Source organism: Erinaceus europaeus, chromosome 4 (genome assembly GCF_950295315.1).
Source record: "Erinaceus europaeus chromosome 4, mEriEur2.1, whole genome shotgun sequence".
Lineage (NCBI taxonomy): Eukaryota > Metazoa > Chordata > Mammalia > Eulipotyphla > Erinaceidae > Erinaceus > Erinaceus europaeus.
Genome location: NC_080165.1, coordinates 57,141,921 through 57,162,546, shown reverse-complemented (window position 1 = coordinate 57,162,546; position 20,626 = coordinate 57,141,921).

Sequence of the window (20,626 nt, the reverse complement as noted above, 5' to 3'; positions counted from 1 at the left end):
TCTGAAGACTGTCTCATACTGAAAGCATTCCTCTTGCAACTCTTCCAAAAGATAGTCTTATCCTTTTCCTGTTGACTCCCAGCTCTCCAGTGCCCCTTGGCTTCTTGCCTCTTCTTCCTGACCATTCTATTTCTTTCTTTGGTGTCACTTCCTCTTCTTGCCCTCAAAACCCTACAACATAATAATCCTTTATGACCCTCCCCCTTCTTCCTACCTTCATCTATTAGCAACCTGAAGACTCCTACAATCACCTCCCTAAGAAATCTTGGAAGAGTGCCTGGCACATAGTAGGTGCTCAATAAATATTTGTTAAGTGAATGGAGAGTTTTGGTAAGTGTAAGGGCCTCATCTTTACCCCCTACACTGCCACAACCTAAACAGTTCTAACAACACCCAAGGTACCTTCCCCACTCACCTCTCTGGCACCCAGCAATGCATCTGCACAGCCAAATCTCGACATCACCTAGAAGGTGACATCACCTAGAAACCCCATTTTGGTTCTCCACAATTTCTTTCTCTGAAAATTCCTCCGTGGCTGCTAACCCAGATCTGATTTCATAGGATGGTGTTCTTTTGTCCTGTGTATAAAGTTTTTTTCTTCCTCGCTGTCAAGTCCCTGCTTCCCTTCCCTTCCTACTGGACTGGGCTTGCTAATCTCCAGTCTTGGAGCACTGTGGTCTCTCTCTCTCTCTCTCTCTCTCTCTCTCTCTCTCTCTTTCTCTTTCTCATTTTCTGCTCCTTTTAAGGATAATTCCTTCACTCAGGCTTGGTATGACTGACCCTCTAGTCAAATATCCTTAGCTCTTCCTGGAATTCTCTTAAATTATTTCTGATCTCCCTCCCTCCAGCTTTAACAATATGCCACCACCTCCCATTAGACATTAACCTGCCTTCCATCATGCTTCTTCCTTAGCATCCTTTCTCAAAAACACCACTCACCGAACCATTCTGGTAGGCCTTTACAGTGCTATCTACTCTACCAGTGTACCTGGGTTCTGCTTCCATAGCCTTATGATGCTGAGCTCCCAGCTCCCAGGAGGCAAGAGTCCTTCATGCCACATCCTACAACCAGTGCTTTCCTTTTGTATCACAGAATGTGCTTGTTTGAGCCATTCTACAGAGTCAAACAGTGTGTGTTCCCCTCTCACCTTACCCTAAGTCCCTCTCTCTAGAGAAGATGGTGTTCAAGGTAGAATATGTGTGTATCCATCCAGACTTTTCCTACACATACATCTGTAGTTTTAAAACAAACTTCTCTGTGTGTGTAAAAGCATAAATGGGATTTCAGTGCCCACTTCTGTAACTTGCTTTATTTCAAAGCATATATCCACACTATTTCCATGTCAACACACACATCCCCATCACACTCACACTGTAACTCATCACATGGGTGTGCCCCAGAGTCAACTACTCTTCAAGAATTTCTAACATCAGTCTCCACCCACCCAACCCCGCTCCTTTTAAAAATCTATTTCAATACTGCCGCAACTTCACAGTCTTACAGGGATATTTCCACTGGTGAGAGTATCAAAAGTGGAAATATGAAATTCTGCTAAATAGTCACCCTCAATGCTATCTTCACACCCCTGCCTACCCACAGCACATATGGGTGGCCCCTTGCCTGTGCCAGGGTCACTGCCTGGGAACCCTTCCCTCTGGACATATGCAATGACAACCCTGGCCCCCTTTGTTGTCAAATTGTGCTGTTGGATTCCTTCTTCTCAGACTCCACCATCGACAGGGCTGATCTAGCCTACTCTGCCTACTCCTTAAATGTTGTTTCTTGAGCATTTATAGTGGTGCCTTATATGTCATCTGTGCCCATGGCTCTCGTAAGGATCTTTATGACTCCTACAACACAAGACCCTCCTGCAAGGCATCCCTGGGAGCCGGCAGTCAAGCAGTTCAATGAATGAGGGTATGTAGTTGAATGTGAGAGTTCATATCATCCCAGGCATTCATACATTCTACAAATATTTATTGAGTGCTTATTCAATGCCAGGATACTGTAATAGGGACTGGGAAAAATGGTGAGCCAAACCAGGCAAGGTCAGTCTTAGAGAGGAGAAAGACATTAACAAAATAGTCATGCAAATAAATGTATGATTTTAAAGTATGCTAAGTGCTACAAGGGGATGACCCATGAGGTCACCCTGACAGCTACTGCATATATAAGGAGTCAGGAAAGTGCTCCTGAGTAATGACATTGGAACTGAGATTTGAACAATGGGCAGGCTTTGAGCAGACAAGCAAATTGGGGAGAGCTCCCCACAATGGAACAGAGAGGAGAGCAAGGCACATTTCAGGAACCTCAGAAGAAAGCACAGGGTCTGGCATTTAGCTGAGGACTTAGGAGGGCTTTGGTGAAGAGGCAAGGATAGATATATGGATTTTGTGAAATTCCTCCTCCTGACTTGCTGGCATCTTCAGCATTCCTACAGGTAATAATAGTGAGTCAACTGTGGTATCACTTGAGGTTATCCTCTTGCTGTCCACACTGGTCACCAATCACTAAGTCTTGTCACAGGAGCCTCACCCAGGACTAGCCCTCTATCTGGGAGCTTGCAGGGGTCCTTGCACTCTCAGAAGGACACACATATTTTAGAGACCCATCTTTCTGAACTTTGCTTCTGAAAACATAGATAAGAGAGCCCAGAACTCTTCCTTCCTGACCTGAGAAAGCTCCACATAGGCTCCATTCCATTTTAAAGACTTCATCAGAAGAAAATGGCTATCTGAGTAACAATGCCAAGGAATTAAAAAAAAAAAGTCAAACTCTAGGAGATCAGAGTTTTCAGAATTAAACATACATTATCTCATGGAGAAAAGTATGGGTGATTTCTGGACTTCTTTTTTTCTGGGCAGCCCCATACCTCTCAGCCAGAGCCTCCTACCTGCTGTTTTGGGTTCCACCTAAAGGGTGGTTTGGGCACATGATGACCTCAGCTCAACAGCAGAACACTGGGGAATCTCTTCTGCCTCCAGGGAAGTGGAGCCCTGAGGTTGGTGTCTGCTGATGGGAGGTGTGTGGGCCAAGCCACCCCCAGCTGCTCTGTACCCCAGTCTTTGAACTCTTGGTATTTGATGGAGAGTAGACACCAGCCCAGCTGATTGAGACAGGTCTGCTCCTACTCCATGGAAAGAGAAACAGGCTGCCCTGCCTCCAGAAACCAGTCACGCTTTCTGTCCAAGAATATAAGTACAGAACCTCTGTGTGGTGTCCCAGAAATTGAAAGCAATGATAATCTGCTAAAGCCAAGACTCCAAAGGATACCACTGAGAAAAGGAGGCAAGAGGTATGTACTTCTCCAAAAGGCCAAGGTATTCCCAGGTTCTCTGCTCTGAGCTGGTCTAAGACCTGCCCATCACTGACCCCTGACTTTTGGTCATTATCAGAGAGCATGAGTTTGTGTGCAGGGGTGGGGGAAGGTCCCAGTGGGAGGACTCCAGTGGAGGTTCTAGGTGCCTCCAGGACTCAATGCTAGTCACCAGTAGAGGCCGGAGCAGCTATCTGTACACTGGAAGGGTGGGAGGTGGGGGGTTGATGTGACTGGGCAGAGAGGAGGCCCAGATTTCCACTTCTTAATAGTTCTAGGACATCACTGACGCTGGCTCCCCCGACCCCCCTCTTGGCTGAGAGCCATAGCCAGCTGCACTGGATCAGCTGTTCTGGGGCAGGAAGCGGCTGTCATACTGCCTGCCCACTGGGGACAGGAGTAGGAAAATGCATGCAGCCTGTAGCTAAGGGGGACAATACTGTGACAGCAGCTGCTCCTTCACATCTGGGTGTAGATCTGAGGGTACACTTCTAGCAGAAGGGCAGTTTGTGTTTTAAGCTGCCACTCCCCTGCTCTTACCTTCTAATTAATAATCTACTATGTGAACTGTTTGATGGGAAGAGCTATTAGAGTTTTAAAAGTGTTGAGCAGAGATCCTTTGATAATCAATTTATTCTAAAGGGTTTATGAATCTCCTACAAACCAAACTGGAGATTTTCCTGGTGCTAGAAGCCTGTGCTCCCACAAGCCTGCATGGCTGTCATTCCTGGCCTTTCCCCCATCTTTACTCCACCCCCTGCCTGTTTGGCTGCCCCCACCCCTCAACTTGGTCAAGAGGTCATCTCCTATTTATATTTTAATTAGAAAGAATCATGTCATTTACCTCTCCTGCCAGAAAAGGCCAGCACCATTGTCCTGATCAGACCCCATGGTCACCCTGTGGGGGCTGGGGATACTGTTCTGAGCAGGGAGGTGAGTTTTCCCAGGTTGTGTTCCCCAAAATATTGGTTTCTGGAGCACATGAGTCTGAAATACTCAAGGAACCAGGCTTTTGGACTAACTGATTCTTTCTCCAGTGGCTCTTCTCACTGGTGCAGGTAGAGACAACTTTATGGTACTCTGGCCACTCTAGTCCTGAGCCCATAGCACACTTGATAGCAGGCCTGCTAAGAAGGGGGAGTTGAACACATATGAGGGTTAAGTGGGGGAGCAAAAGATGCAGATAATAAATGATCCAAGCAGGAAAAGGCCCTGCTTTCCAGGAGATTTATTGTCTAGGGAGGGGGTTGGTGACACTTGCACCTCATGTTTTTCTTCTCAATCAGTTAAAACGGAGAGTAAGTTCTGTCCCTGAGAGAGAGTTCTTTCCTGCCAACTGCCAGCCCCACCTCTGGGCCACCCTGGGCTAGGGATATGCTCCAGGAATGAAGGTATTTTGGAAGTCCATAAGGATTCCCATGCCAGCCAGTCCCATTTGTTCACCAAAAGCTGCTCTCTGGATCTAGGACCTCAGCCACAGCAGAGAGAGGGCTTCTTAGAGCAAACATAGGATCAAGGGCAGGAAAATCAAGGTTGGCCTAACTGCCTGCCTCTGCCACCCTGTTAATCTATCCGCAGCATGAATCCCACCTGCCACCATGGTCCAGAATTCTGTCTCTATATTCTGTCTCTAAGAGTTTGTCTTCTTGGGAGACAGTAGCTCCTTCTCTAAGTCCACCTTTACTTCCGTGGTAGACCTAGGGAGAGGGGGCTCCCAGACAAGGTTTGCTTTTACTTGTGCTGGTTGTCCCTGCCCCTGAGCAATTCTGAGGTGAATTTCTCAGTGTTGCGTATTTGTGACTAAAGTACATCTATGAACTTCCCCCACACACACTGTAAATATTGCATATATATCCAAGGGAAAAGGACATCTTTGTAATAACTAGAGATGTGGGTTTACCACCTTATGAAATGAGGCCAAAGAAGGCTCTGCAAAGACAGTGGTCTTAGGCACAGAGGACGTACAATGACCACACAAACAGAATGAGTGATCCCAAATAGTTGGCATCCAGGCTCCATATGACCTTACATATAGGTAAGGATAAGACTTCAATCATGTACTTTTTTTGTTTTCCAAAAGGTGGGCTTAAAATCCTAGATCAGGAGAGCAATAAGTTTCCCCACTTCTTCGCAGGGTGGGACCAGGGTTCTGTCTCTGGTTAAAGTCCACAAGAAACCATGGCTGTGATCTCAGATGTCTTAGATGTGACAGTCTCTGCTGGCCTGGTGCAATATTGGATGGTGGTCACTTGCCATTTGCAGAGGTCCCTGTGAAATGAGCTTCTGCTCCCAACCCACTGTCTAGAATGCTCTGCTACTTTCCAAGTATTTGGGGAGCCTCATTCTGTTGTTCTTATCTGCTCTTCTTCTGAGTGATCTCACCTTTTGGGGGCCTGTTAGTGTGCAACTGAGGAGACATTGTTCCGGGGAGAGGGGGAAGACCTAGGCAGCATGGTTGAGGGCTACCCTAGGGATGTGGTGGTGGTAGTGGTGGGGAAGCCTTCTGAGTTTGCTTGTGTACACAGGGAATTTCATACAATAAGCAAGATGCAGGGGAGTTGCCTGGGAGAAGAGGCTGGGAGCACTTGAAGCACTTCTATTCACACCATTGTTAGGTGTGGCTGACGATGGCATCAGCGCTCACTGGCTTTATCCATACCTGAAAGCCACCCACTTCAGAGCCCCAAGGGTCCTCACAGTACACATGCTCTTAGAGCTCTGAAGCAGCAGGACATTTCTTGCTTCCTAAGCTTTGGGAGCCAAAGTAATCCCACACAGAGACTAGCCTAGCATTCAGGTCACCCCTGGGGAGTGGACAGCTCTGAAGAGCACAATGGAGTGGACACTGAAGATGAGGGTCAAATAGGCCATCAAGAGTACAGGGTTTTCACTTCCTTCCCAACTCCCAAGATTTCACTGCTGGGATAACTTGTCACCTGCCTCAAAGGCAGTTCCCTTTCAACTCTGATCTCATTGGGCCAGGCATGCAGACTGAACCAGGATTTTCTTAGCTCCCCATTTTCAGAAAATTTGCTGACTGATCAGGCAAGCCAGAATGTGTTGTCTCTATACATATTTTTAAAAATAGAGTAAGAAGGTGCCCTTGTGCTCACCTACCCACAAAACCAACATGGTTCAGAAAGAACAAACTTCTGACTGGCTCCTATGTTCTTAGAAGGCACAGCCAACTTATCTAAAAGTGGGAGCAAAAAGGCCTGCTCAGGCTCCACTTATCAATAAAAGTTCAAATTAATCTAATCTTTAACCTCAGATCCTTATTTTATTGTTTCCCAGCCCCTCACCACCCCACTGCTGATGTGGACCTTATGAAAGTGTGACTGTGCCTATGGCCAATGCTAACCACACGCCAGGGAGACACCATGGCTGCAGGGTCCAGAGGTGTGAGCAGGACATGCCCTGTCTCTAAGAAATCTGACTCCTCCAGTTAGAAAATCAAGTGGATGCCAGTGACAGTGCTGTTGCCTGGATGTCTTTGTATGTATCCACTGAAAATACGCAGCCCAAGTCTTCAACCACAGCTAACCTGAGTCCTGGCCTCACGCCTCCTGACCCTCTGGCACCCTCCCAGACACCAGAGGATAGAAACCTGTAAACGCCTGCTGGCAGTCCACAGCCCAGGGGCCCTTTCTCCCCAGGGACAATAATAGCAGTTTCTTCGCCCCTCTGGATTCTAGTCTGACAAAGTATTAGGATATGGAAAGAGCTCCCTTCTGAGGTGTTCATGATGGACAACCTAGGCACAGTTAAGTCTTCTGAGTACATCTAGAACCTTTAGAAATTCAGAGTCAGACTCCAAAGATTTTCTTGTGGATGGATGACCGACCGTGAAGGGAGGATCAAGGCCCCTGAGCCCTATCCCCATCCCCATTGTACCGACAGACTCCAAGGGCAGGAGATTATTTTCCATAGAGCTGAAGACTCATAGAAAACAAGCACAGTTGAAATCCTGTGCCTTGGGGACCTCGCACCCTTTTCCCTTCCAAACCCGCCTCAGGCCTTTTATACCCCCGGGCCCGGGCCCGCCCCCCACTGTCACCCCAAGAGGCGGCGCGGCCTTTCCGCGTCACAGGGACGAGACGCGGGGCTCTACGGGCCTGAGCTCAGCCCGAGGGACCCCGTGGGCAGGAGCCTCCGCAACTTTAAAAAAAACCATATTTTTTGGGGGGGAGGAGCACAATAGCTTGCCATCCACTCGGGACCCAAACCCTGCATCTCTGGGATGCTGGGCTCCCATCTCACGGGGCATCCCGCGCGCCTCCCCTCCCCGCAACCCGCGAGTCCTCTGTGCTGCGCGGCACCCACTCGCGCCCGGCCGGGCCAGGCTCCAGGCGAGCGGGGCGTGGAACCCGGGGGCGTCTTCCCGCCGCCCTCCCGCCTCCAACAGGGCGCCCCCAGCCTCGCTCCCTCCTGAGCGCCCGTCCTCGGAGCCCTCTGAAGCCAAAGTGCCGCTTTCGCCCGCCGGGTGTGGAACCCGCGGGGCGGACTGGGCGGTCGTTGGGAACGACCGTTACCCCGACCTCCGCGCCCAGCAGTGGGCGGGGCGCAGCGACGACCCCGAGCACCTCTACGCCCCGCCCTTCGCCCGCCTCCAACGGCCGGAGCCGCCCCCAGCTCCCCCGGGGCGAGGTGGAGCCTGCGGCGCCACGCCCCCGCCTCGTAGCCACGCCCCGGCCTGCCGCAAGCCCCGCCCCACCACCGGCTTTCTCCTCTAAGAACCCCTGGGGCTGGTTGTGTGCGTCTCTGCAGCTCTCAGGATTCCTTGGGCCCCTGGGTGAGGACCGATTTGGAGCGTTTCCTCTGGCATCCCTGATATCAAATATCCTGTTCTGTTGTCCGAATGAGCAGTCCTCCCTGCGCTTTGGAGAAGGGTGTTAAATCCCTGTGCTTTTTGTGGGGTTTCCTACTGAGCTGAACCACACTGGTGGAGGGTGCCTGTGGGACGAGGTCCCGGGATCTTGATCCATCGGGTGGTTCCTGATGTCAGGAGAGAAGAAGACTACATACATCACCTCCCCAGGGGTTTTGAATGTGCAGGAGTTGGGGGAGGGTGACCCTGCAACTACTATTTGCACCTCACCTAATTAGACTAAAAGCCCTGTCCAGAAGTTGTGGGGTGTCTTCAATTTTCAGTCCTCTCCTTAACTCTCCCTTTCTTCTCTATCCACTATGAAGTGCTAGGATCTTAGATTCATCAAGAAAAATTACAGGCCTCAGAGTTTTCCCACTAGCTACCTCCTCTACTGACTGCATTTCTCTTCCTATTCCAGCCCAGACTGGGTCTTGGATAATTAGTCCGCCCTCCACTCCTTGCAGCTCCTTTCTCCCACTCTGCTCTTCTTCTTTGCCCAGTGAAAAGTAATTACCTTTCTGTGGAACAGGACCTAACAAGAACTTGGAGGATCTGTGGCATTTTATAAGTTTAAAGTGGTAGCAGCCGATCTCTGCCACACGCCCACCTTCCTCACCCCCAAATCATTCCTCTTAAACAATGGAAGACCTTTTTAAAAATGTAAAGCAAATCGAAGATTTCTTGAGGCAAACAAAGGGTAGCTCTGAGATTATACCACTTATGTTAGTCCAAAACCCATTAAAATAGGAAGTTTGTAATCATGCATGCTTTCATTAATGGCTCCAACTCATGCTGTACATGAGTACATAACCTCCCTACCCTCCCACCAAATCCATCTACAACAATTATTACCCTTACAGAAGGCCATGGTCCCTTATAAGGAAACGTACCCAGAAAGAGAGAAGTAGAGAGGAAAAGTCTGGTTTTGATTAGAACTGGGGTTTTCAAGTAGTAAACGATAGAGGGACTTAGCTTTAAACTGTAGATGTGTGTTTTGATGGTCTGAAGTGGAGTGAGGTAACATGAAAACACTGTGGACTCTTCCCTGGAGTCTATGACATTGTGACAGGGTAAGGTGGTCCACATCAGAAGTTACAGGGGTGGAGCCCCTCCCACCCCCAACACACACACACACACACACACACACACACACACACACACACACACACACACACAGTGTCAGAGGAGGAGGAAGTGGGTGGGCCTGGGAGGGGTTCCTGCCTGTGCTCTGCTGTGTTTTCAGTTCACTCAGAGGTGTGTGTGTGTGTTTTGTGTGTTTGTGTGTGTGTACTAGGATGTGGTGGAGAGCCAGACAAGAGAGTCTGGCACTTGAAAGGGGAAGTTCACATTTTCCCAAATTCACCTGAGGGCAGATTCTGGATTCTGTTGTGTCACATTCCCAAGTGGGTATGCTTGGGCACTTGGTAAAGGGCAAAAGCCATGTGGTAGGGCTAACCGGGACCCAATAGCAGACAAGTAGTCTTGGGAGATGGTCAGGGATGGTAAAGTTGCTAGAGCAAGAAGGTCTTGATCTCTCGAGGAGGCCTCAGAATGCAGAGAACACTTGAACTTCATTTTGCTTACCCTCCCATACTCTCTGCCCATCTCCTGAAAGAAACATGGTGAGGAAATCCTGGGTACAGAGACAAATTTGGTTTTGAGCTTTTGTACACTCTTGGCATAAAAAGCAAAGTGTGTCAAATTCCAATTGTTCTTCCAGAAGGAACCCCAAAACTCTTGAGCTAGGGGCCAGAACTTATGGAATCTTTTGAAAGAGTCTGTTTATTGTCATTTATTTATTTATTTTTCCCTTTTGTTGACCTTGTTGTCTTTTTATTGTTGTTGTAATTATTGATGTCATCATTATTAGATAGGACGGAGAGAAATGGAGAGAGGAGGGGAAGACAGAGAGGGGGAGAGAAAGATAGACATCTGCAGACCTGCTTTACCACTTTTGAAGGGAATCCCCTTCAGGTGGAGAGCTGGGGTCTCAAACCGAGATCCTTATGCCAGTTCTTGCGCTTTGCGCCACGTGCGCTTACCCCACTGCGCTACCACCCAACTCCCTGCTTATTGTCATTTCTTTTTTTTTTAATTTTTCCCTTTTGTTGCCCTTGTTGTCTTTTTATTGTTGTAGTTATTATTGTTATTATTGATGTCGTCCTTGTTGGATAAGACAGAGAGAAATGGAGAGAGGAGAAGACAGAGAGAGGGAGAGAAAGATAGACACCTGCAGACCTGCTTCACCATCTGTGAAGGGACTCCCCTGCAGGTAGGGAGCCGGGGGCTCGAACACAGATCCTTTTGCCGGTCCTTTATTGTCATTTCTTAATGTTTCTGTTATGGCCGATTTATTTCTCTGTAGTTAAACCCTTGGCGAGAGAGAGAGAGAGAGAAAGAGAGAGAGAGAGAGAGGACTTCTCAACAGCTTAGTTTTAAGTAGAACCAGACTCATCTCAAAGCAGGAAAGCTTGAGCCCTTGGGGCTTGCATTGTAAAGTAGGCAAATGAAGGAAGATGCAAGGTAGGAGAAGTAGGCACAAATGCTCCTCTGATAGAAACAGTCCAGGGGGAATTTGAGGCTCAGAACAGATCCCTGAAAGTATTGCTGGGGTGGGCTGCATGTCCAAACAGACACACCTAGGGATAGAAGATTTTATTTGGAGGTCTTGGGTGCCAGGAGGCACCAAGTAAGCAGCAGAGTCATGACGGGCCGTTCTTTTAAGCTCTGATTTGTCACAGGAATTTGCATACCATCTGACCTCTCTAGCTAGACTGTTCAGGCCCTCAGGAGCTGCAGCTGCCTTATTTTCTAGTCCCAGTAGTACTTAATTCACTGCCTGGTGTACAAAGTTGAATTTTATTTCAAATATTTAATTTGCTTTAAATGGTGTATTTTGCTAGCTGATTTTTCCAGAGGCCCCCCCCCAACACACACACTTCCAGTCTCTCAGACCCTCTAACACTAGGAGGATTGATTTTACAGGATTTGAACCTTCCAGAATTCTCAGGAAATGGAGCTTGCTGGTTTAGTGGGATATTTAATCCTATTCAGAATTAACATGAACATTGTCTCCTAAGACATGTATATGTATTCTGAGTGTGGGCGAAGCGCTACGTGAAGGAAATGTGCTATCATTTTCTGTACATCTTTGATCATAGTGAATTTATTCTCTGCCAAACCCAGAAGGACTAAAGGTCCTTCTCATGCTGGAGACTCCAAAATTCCAGGTTCTGCCTCCTGCATCATCATAAACCAGAACTGAGCAGTGCTTTGGTAAAGAAGGAGGAGAAGGAGGAAGTGGAAGTGAAGTAGGAGGATCAGGTGGATGCAATGTGGAGAAAGTCCAAATAGAAGAACCAGAGTTTTACCAGGAGTTTGTTATTGGGTCCTCAGTAAGGCAACAGGAGTCTGGAGCTGAGGGGGCTAAGCTTTGCCAAGGCAGACCTCTTCTGAAACACAGCCAGTGCCCCCTCCCCAATATCTCTCCCACCTTTCAACTTGGTCAGGCATGCTTGAGCCTCTAGCAAACATTAGACCCACCTGAATTTAGTTTCATGTCAGTGGTTCAGATCTTTACAGTTTTTCTTTAGGAAGCATGGCTATTAAGAATGTACTTCGTGGAGACTGGACAGTGACACATCCAGTTGAGTACACACATTGCCATGCGCAAGGACCCAGGTTTGAGTCCCATCCCCACTTGCAGGGGGAGCTTCATGAGTGGTGAGGCTGTACTTCAGGTGTCTCTCTTTCTCTCCCTTTCCCTCTCAATTTCTTTCAGTCCTATTGAGTAAAAAAAGAAAGGAAGAATGTAGTTGCTAATTCAAAAAGTTCAAACTGGAGTGTTTTATTTTTTAAGGGACCTGTTCTTATATCTTGATAAATAGTAAAAAATATTTCCTGCCCCACACTTTTTTCCTCCTTCTACCACTGTGACTCTGACAATAGCCTTTCAAAGAATTTTTTAAAGATGGAACAAAACAAGACAAAGTTTGCTTCTTAGTGTCTCCTAATGCTGAGACACATGTACATACACAGTTATATATTCTGAGCCCTTGGTCTATATTCCCTTCCCCTGACTGCTTCCTCCCACCTGAGCTGGATCAGAAGAATAGAGCCCATGTGGTACGTCTGCTTGCTTTACAGATGAAGAAACTGAGACCCAGAGAGGGGTTTCCCTCACCCAATCCCACACCTTCCACATCTTTTACCTCGTTTCCCACTCCTGACATATTCTTGAACCACCATCCCTACCTCTTCCCTGGTCCTGCATCTGGCATTCTTCTTTCTTCTCCTCCTCCTTTTTCTCCTCCTCCTACTTCACTTCCTCTTCCTCCTTTACTTCCTCCTCCTCCTTTACCAAAGCACTGCTCAGTTCTGGTTTATGGTGATGCAGGAGGCAGAACCTGGGATTTTGGAGTCTCCAGCATGAGAATCTCTTTGCATAACCATTATGCTATCTTCCCCACACCGGGCAATTTTTCTTTCTTGGATATTTAGAACAGAACACCTGTCACCATTTTCTGATCGGCATGGGCAAAGGTAGAACTTTTGTCTTCTGCAGACAGCGCTCCCCCCTTCCCCAACTGGGAATACTGTATCACTGCTCTCCACCTGTGTCATCCCAGTCACCACCAACTCACCATGTGCAACTTTGCCTTTAACTTTTGTATCTACCAAAGGGCTGCAACAGGGTCACGTTTGTAGAAAGAGATCAGGGAAAACAATTCATTGGTGATTTACTATAAAAATTGGACACAAATCCTCATCCACTTGAATAATGACGGGAAAGACAACTTTGCCCCTAGTTTGCTTCCCCTTAATCAGGATTAAGAAAGTAATAAAAAAAAATCCTTCTTAATCAACCACCTTCATTTGAAAAGCCAGAATTTCATTAAAAACAGTGCTGCTATGAGTGACACTTGATGGGGCGTTAATTTGTTGTGTGGTCACTTTTCAAACAAATGTGTGTGCATAGAAAATCTTCTCTCTCGCCTCTCTCTCCCCTCTTCTTCCCCCACTCCTCTTCCACTCCACAGCAATAGAAGGAATTCAAGAAGTCATCTGATTTGTCCCAGCAACATTACGAATGAGGAAGCTGATTTCCAGCAAGAGAGTGGGACTTCCTAGGACTATAAGACCTGGAACTGAACTTGAGTCTCCTCATTCCCAGTCAGTACCCCTTCCTCCTCCTATGGTAGAACCTTGGGATGGTTATGATGGAAAAGATTCTGGAGGTCTTCTAAATACTTTCTTCTAAATAATAATGATGATAATAATAAGAACAATAAAGTGATTATGAACAGAGCCATCTCCACTTGAGAAGTTTGTGACCACCTCTTGCCAGCCCCAGGAGGCGAGACTCCTCTCCAGAAGCAACTCACAAGCCCCCAGGAGCAGGAGGATTCTGAGTATTCCTCGCTGCAGCTAGCAGAAGTGAATAAGTGTGTGTCCCTCCACAATCCCCTCTACCAGCAGGTGGTCATGGAAGTGGCTCTGCTACTTGGGTCAGTTGTCAGACATCTGAGGTGTCAACTGAGAGAGACAGAGACCAGGAAACTATTTCTAGCACAGTTGGCCAAGAGCAGAGAGTAAATTGCCAGAAATGGCCTAAAAGATGCTATAAAAAGGAGATAAAACAGGATGATAATTTATGGTGTGCAGTAAAAGGATCAAGACTTGCTGAGCAGCCAGTGAAGGCTCACTTCTCTCTATGCAATGGGTCTCTACCCACTAGAGCATTTTCTTGGCCCACCCTGGAACATCTGGAAGCCCCTACATCTTGCAGAGTCCCTGTTCCCCTCATCAAGGTGGCACAGGCAGTGAAGTCTGTCTTCCAGGTGCCAGATAGCCCTTGCTGTGTGAACTCCCTCAATAGGGGGCATCTGCCCTTTAGTCCACAGAGTCCTCAGCCCCTTCCACAGCACAGTACCTTACAGCTCATGAAGTGCATTCCCACCCATTACCTCATTTGATTCTTGCAGAAACTCTGTGAGGGGCTTTGATAGAGATATGAAGGGATTTGCTTAAGGTCACACAGCTACTCAGTAACAAATCCAAGCCCTGGAACCAAGTCTGCTTCAAAGTCTTTCTCAAGCCCACTTCACTCTTCATGCTGGAAACAGAAGATGCTGAAAGTCAAGGTGTAAGTGGTGGCCTCGAAACAGAGGTAAGCCAACTGACTTCCCCGTTGCCAATTCAAGAGATTGTGCAAAACAGAAGGGGGTCTTACTGTTAAGTTACTGACAAGGCAGGGAGATGAAGTAGAGTTTGTATGTGATCAAAGATGGTGAACTTATAGTGAACTATCAAGCAGGCAACTATTCAGTTTGTAGCAGGGAGGAATATCCCCAGTCTTGGTGATGACTATTAAAGTCTCCAACGTAAATGGCTGGGTGATTTGGGCTAGGCAGGACCTCATTATCCCATGAGGCACTGGGAGGCTTATATACGTTGACGAGCTGAATAGTTCCAATAGTAATGGAGTCATAGAAGGTCGAAGAGGCCGTATGGTAAACGTCTGCAAGACACGATTTGGCGTAGATGGCTCGGTCGTGTTTAGGATGGAGATTATAGCATATTAAATCGAATCCACTGATGGTGAATTGAGCAGCTTCATCGACTGCTATATGTGTTTCTTGTAGGCAGATAACATCTGCCTGATGCTGTATCGCCAATTGACCAATAAGAACGCGTTTGGCAAAGGACAGCCCCTCAACATTAAGTTGGAGGACTCGGAAGAGCAGGACCAACAGCTTGAAAGCTGTCAGGAGCTGCTTGTTGCTGGCTTTGAAAGTGACTGGGATCCATGTGGATTCAGTTGGCTAGGAAGGATCGTCAGTTTCCCCAATGAATGGGTACTCATGAGATGCACCACGGGAAGGTCGATCCAATGCATCCTCACAAAAGACATGTCTCTGATATCTGATTACTGTAAAAAATGGCGACTAATCCCTAGCACTGCAAAAACGGTATCATCTGTTTTCCATCTACACCATGCCTCGGCCTCGCGTGAGCTTAATGTGCATCTTGGCGGTACGAGAATCCGGCATGAAGCCCAGCCAGTCTGTCTTGGCGTTACTCTCGATCGCACTCTGTCATTTCACGAACATCTCATAAAAACTGCAGCAAAGGTGGGTGCGAGGAATAACGTCATTGCAAGACTGGCCAGCTCCTCATGGGGCACGAGCGCTTCCACACTACGATCATCATCTCTGGCATTATGCTATTCCACTGCAGAATACTGTGCCCCAGGATGGTTCCGTAGCCCCCATGTCCACTTGGTCGATTCCAAATTATATTCCTCCATGAGGATCATTTCTGGAACCATCCGTTCCACCCCGGTTCCATGGCTGCCAGTTCTTAGCAACATCTCCCCGCCAGATATTCGTTGGGATGCGGCATCATCTAAATTCATTTCCCACGTCTACGCTCGACCGGACCTGCCAATATACGTGTATATCTTCGCCCACCCTGTCCAACGCTTGACGTCTCGTCACCCAATCTGGTCCCCTACGCCTACACTGAACTTCTCTGTTCCAGACTCTTGGAAACAGAGTTGGCAGTCAGCTGAGGTAAAGAACAAACACCTCATCACAGACCCCTGCAAGCGTCAACCTGGCTTTGACCTAGCACGTTATGATTGGGCCCTCCTCAATCGCTATCAAACAGGCCATGGCCGGTGCGCCGCTATGTTCCATCGCTGGGGAGCCAGAGACGACCCAAACTGCCCCTGCGGCTACAGACAGACTATGACCCACATAGTCAACGACTGCCACCTCTCCAGATTCAAAGGAGGTCTCGAAACTTTACATCAGGCTCAACCTGACGCTGTTGACTGGCTACGGAAGAAGGGCAAATGCTAGAAGAAGAAGAAGTAGCAGGGAAATGAGTTAAGTGTTGGAGGTTGCAGGCCTTTGTGAAGCCTGGGATATTGACGAAGGGGAACTGAGTCAGGAAAACTTTTCCCTCCAAGATCTATCCCTGAAAGGGAGAGACTGACAGGTGGGGTGTCTTTTCAGACCTCTATCTCAAGGATGGGGGAGTTCCCCTATACTCTACCATGCTTTCACATTGTCCTACATCCTTCCAGCCCTGAAATCCCCAAAGGCTGGACCCCAATCCCAGGCCAGAGTACACCCAATTTAACTGGCCTATTGAACCTCAAGGCAGGTGTGGCAGTCCTAAGGAAAGCCAACAAACTTCCTGCCTACCACATCCCCAGGTCTATTGATGCCACCATGTCCCTGCTGCATCAGGGAAAGTAAATACAATTCTACTTCAGGTCCGGTGAAGAAATGAAGGTCATTGATACAAGATAACCCCCACACACACACACACATACATATATTCTTTTTTATTACTCAGTCTATTGCCCATGACCCATTGCTCTCCACCCTATAAATCTACCTCAAGTTTATAACCTGTTCTGATCACTCACTTTGATGGACTGAGTTTTCAAACACCACCCAAATTTTCAACAAAAGACTTGGGAACATAGATGAAGCTCTAAGACCACAGCTGATGGGGATGCTGCCTCACAGCCCCCAAAGACTAACAAATTGTTCCTTCCCACTCATCTAAAGTTCTGCAGACTAGACTATCCCAGGGTCATTCAGATTCCCCCCACCTGGGCCAGCCATAGGCACCAGGACAGAAGCCTCTGGAGACCTACTGGATGCTTCAAGCCAGAACTAGTCTCACTATGTGTCTCAACATGTTGGGCTTCCAATGTGGTCATCTTCTGCTCACATACAAGGAATTCCAATGTTTGCTTTTTCAGTGACTAAGTGCTTCCTCGCTGGGCTACTTGGAGTCAGCCAAGGTAGTTCTTCCACTCTTTTCTGGGTGTCAGTGGCCCAGAAGTAATGTGGGAAGTGCATGGGGCTCCCAGTTTCCCCAGAGCTGATAGTGTGGTAATGGACACAGACAGACAAGCAGTGTAAAGGGAGTGGGGGAATCATTAGACATAGTGCACCTGTGGGAGGGGGTGACAAGGCTGCCTGCAGGTGACCAGCTCAGACATCCCTTCCCAGTAGACCTGAATCAGAGGCAAAGCTCAGTATAGTTGGGGTCTTAATCGTGACAGGCTCTTTAATTGGAGAGACCTGAATTAATGAGCCTTTCTTCTTTCACTGACAATGTAGGTGAGGTGCTTACTGAAGCTCAGCTTTTCCCCAGACGGGACTCTGGCTCTTTTCCTTCCAGAACCCACTTAGGCTCCAGTCCTTGTACTCCTCCCTCACCTCTCCATACCCATCCTCACCCCTAGCCTTCGTTTATGTTGGGCCTGGTGTTTTTATTGACTTAATGATATCTGCTCCCTAGGAACATTTTTGCTCAAAATGCTCGCTGCTCAGCTAGGGGGAGAGGGCACAGCCAACTGAAGCCCCTTGGTGCCAGGCTTGAGGATAGACTGAGGTGGGAGTGCCAGGGATACAGAGAGTAGGAGGAAGTAGGGTGGAGGTGAGCATTTTCAAGGAAGCAGAGGAAGAGGTATCTGTAAAGACGAAAGTCAGCAAAGCAACTCCTTTGTTTATCTGGCTGTGGCTATCCTTTGGGGAAAGAGACATGGTGCACACCAGTCTGGGGTCTTTGTACTCAATGGGCATATACTCAACCCCCCACCTACAGAGAGGGTTTTTCTCCTTACCGTTCATCCATGACTAAGAGAAGGCCCAAAAGACTAGGGGAGTGTGTTATACAGTCTGTGAGATGCTAAAGGAATAGAATCTGAGCCATGGCTCCTGGATGCCAGCACCAAAAAACCTCTTGTGAAGTGTAGCCACATGTGTTCTGTAGAGCAAAATTCTCTCCCTGACAGTTGCCTGGCCAGGTGACAGCCACAGGGCCATAAAGTAGCTTCCTCTGTCCAGGTTAGATGCACTCTGTCTGCTCCACACCTAATGCCAGCATCCTAACCAGCCTCCATCTGGTGGCATCTAGAGTCATCCTGCCGAGTCTCTCGTGTCTGTACCTACTCCCAACAGGCATGTGACTAAAGGCAGGCTGAAGGCAGGGAGTGAAAAAAAGGGATCCTTCTTTTTTCCTCTCTCTCTTTTTAATCTGCCTTTGTCCCCTTGAAACATTTCCCTGGCCCCAATCTTTCCACTCAAGGGGACCTACTGGCCTTGACTGGGATGATGAGATTTGCCTTGGCCATTGGATGTTATAGAATGGCTTGTCATCAGTTTTGGTAACCCCATGCATAAATGCACACTACTCACTAAGACACTGACAGGAGGTAGGTGTTCTTATCTCAGTGGGGTGTAAAGAAGTTAGTTGCACATCTACCAGCACTAAGAAGGTAAGCAGTTGCTTAATGATTCTGGGCCTTGGCTTCCTTCCAGGCTGGGATTCCAGAATTTCTTCTTGGGCTCCAACACTCCAGGATTTAAGAACACTGGAGACCCATTTGATCATGCTTCAATTCAACTCTGTGAAGAAATATATATATAGTCAGAATTTTCCATGGAAGCCCCACCTGCCATGTAGGCACCAAGCAGGCAAGGTCAGAAGGAAAAAGAGAGAGGGCTTCCCTTCTCTACTCGAACTCTGTGGCTGTCACCTGCACACATCTAGGACTGAGAGCTGTCTCCACCACCAGGTGCTTCTGCCTCCTTGTGACCTCTACCTCTGACCTTATAGAATGATTTGAACTCTAATCTTCACCTCAACATCCATCAAGTACATCTTCATACACTGGACCTACACTCCATCTTGTGAAATGTTCTCAGGTGACCTGATCTTGCCCACTGGGAAGACCAGCCCCTCCCTTCTCACCATCGTACTTTCCAACATCTGGATGTTAGATCTCTCTGAACATATAATTCCTGGAGTAAAACTGACTGGAACCCTAGAACATTTGATCAGCAAGGAAGCAGGGAAATCAGTCATCCCACTGTTAACCCACTGCCTGTCCCCTACCCCCTTGCACCCTGGCTTCAGAACCTGCTCCCTAGGCCTTGCCTGGCTCAGCAACTCTCTGCAGAGGAGCACACTCCCAGTGCCGCGCTTGACCTGACCCTACAGGCAGGTCCCCCCACCTGGCAGGTGCTGAGCTGCTCCTCTGGGAGGGAACCCTTCTCCTTCCCTTCTGCCCTCTCACCAAGCTCTCATCCACCTTCCTGGCTGGTCTGGCCCACAGACAAACTTCCAGGCACAGGTGAACCACAAACAGCTGGAGGTATTCTGATGAGTATGTGTGGTGTGGGGATAAAGTGATATTGAACCTGAAAAAAAAAGTGGGAGGGGAAGAGGCCAGGTGTTGGCATATCTGGTTAAGCTCACACATTACCATGTGCAAGGTCCCAGGTTCAAGCCCCAGGTCTCCACCTGCAGGGAGAAGCTTCATGAGTGGTAAAGCAGGGCCAGCTGTGGGGAAGTGGCTCCCAGTGTTGACCTCTCAGGGCTTCTCCCTGACTCTCAGTCCCCTCTCTTGTGTACTAAGTACTGCTATTCCTTTGAAGCCAGTCAGAGTCTGGCTTCTGGGTCCAGTGATGAGGAGAAGGCACTTTCTAGCCCTGCTTCAATCCTTTCAAGCTTTTCTTCTTCAGACTTGCCCCGAGGCTGACTGAAACTGGAGGGCAAGGTCAACGAGACTAGGGGCTATCACACAGGTTTCTAAGGAGCTCTGAGAGACACTCAGCTAGGTGGAGATTGGAGAAGAGTGCCACCTGCCCACCAGCCCCACCCCTCTGCCCTTGAACCTCATTCCATACTCCTCCCGCCTCCTGCCAAAGGTTATCTCCAGCTTCAGCTCCTACTACAAACCACCCTGTGCATTGAGTACAGACCTGACCAACCCTCTGAGAAGCAGAGCCACTGTCCTGTGTCACCTCTTTGACCCACACCACACCTCATGCTTCAGTGCATCCATGGGCTGCTCTTAGGTCAGCACAGGACTGGCACATCTAACTATGACACTCTCACCATTCTCTTTAGAAGGAATTTTGAGTTGGGTGCCAGGCAGTGGTACACCCAGTTTAGGATATACATTATCATGCTTAAGGACCTAGGTTCAAACCCCCTCCCCCACCTGCAGGGGGAAAGTTTCACAAGTGGTGAAGCAAAGCTGCAAGTCTCTCTGTCTCTTTCTCTCTCCAAAGGCCATTAGACTAAGTAACCCCCCTGTACCAAGACTTACAAAAGACATTTGCACTGGAGACATGAGCTTCTTGTCATTCAGATCATGAAATGTAAGGAGACACACTTCCAGGGGAAGGCAGTCACCTCTAAGACCCAAAGCATGGGTCTGGCTTCTGTCTAGCAAGCTCCCATCCCTTTGCTACCTTATGTGCTTCCATTCCCAGTCTTCTTGCTTTTTGTGCTCAACTCCCTAAAGTTACCTGTCTTTACCCTATAGCAGACTGTCCCTTGTCCCCCTCACCTGCTACCTCCAGTACTGTCCTCCTACCGCCCTAGGCTGGGTACAACAGAG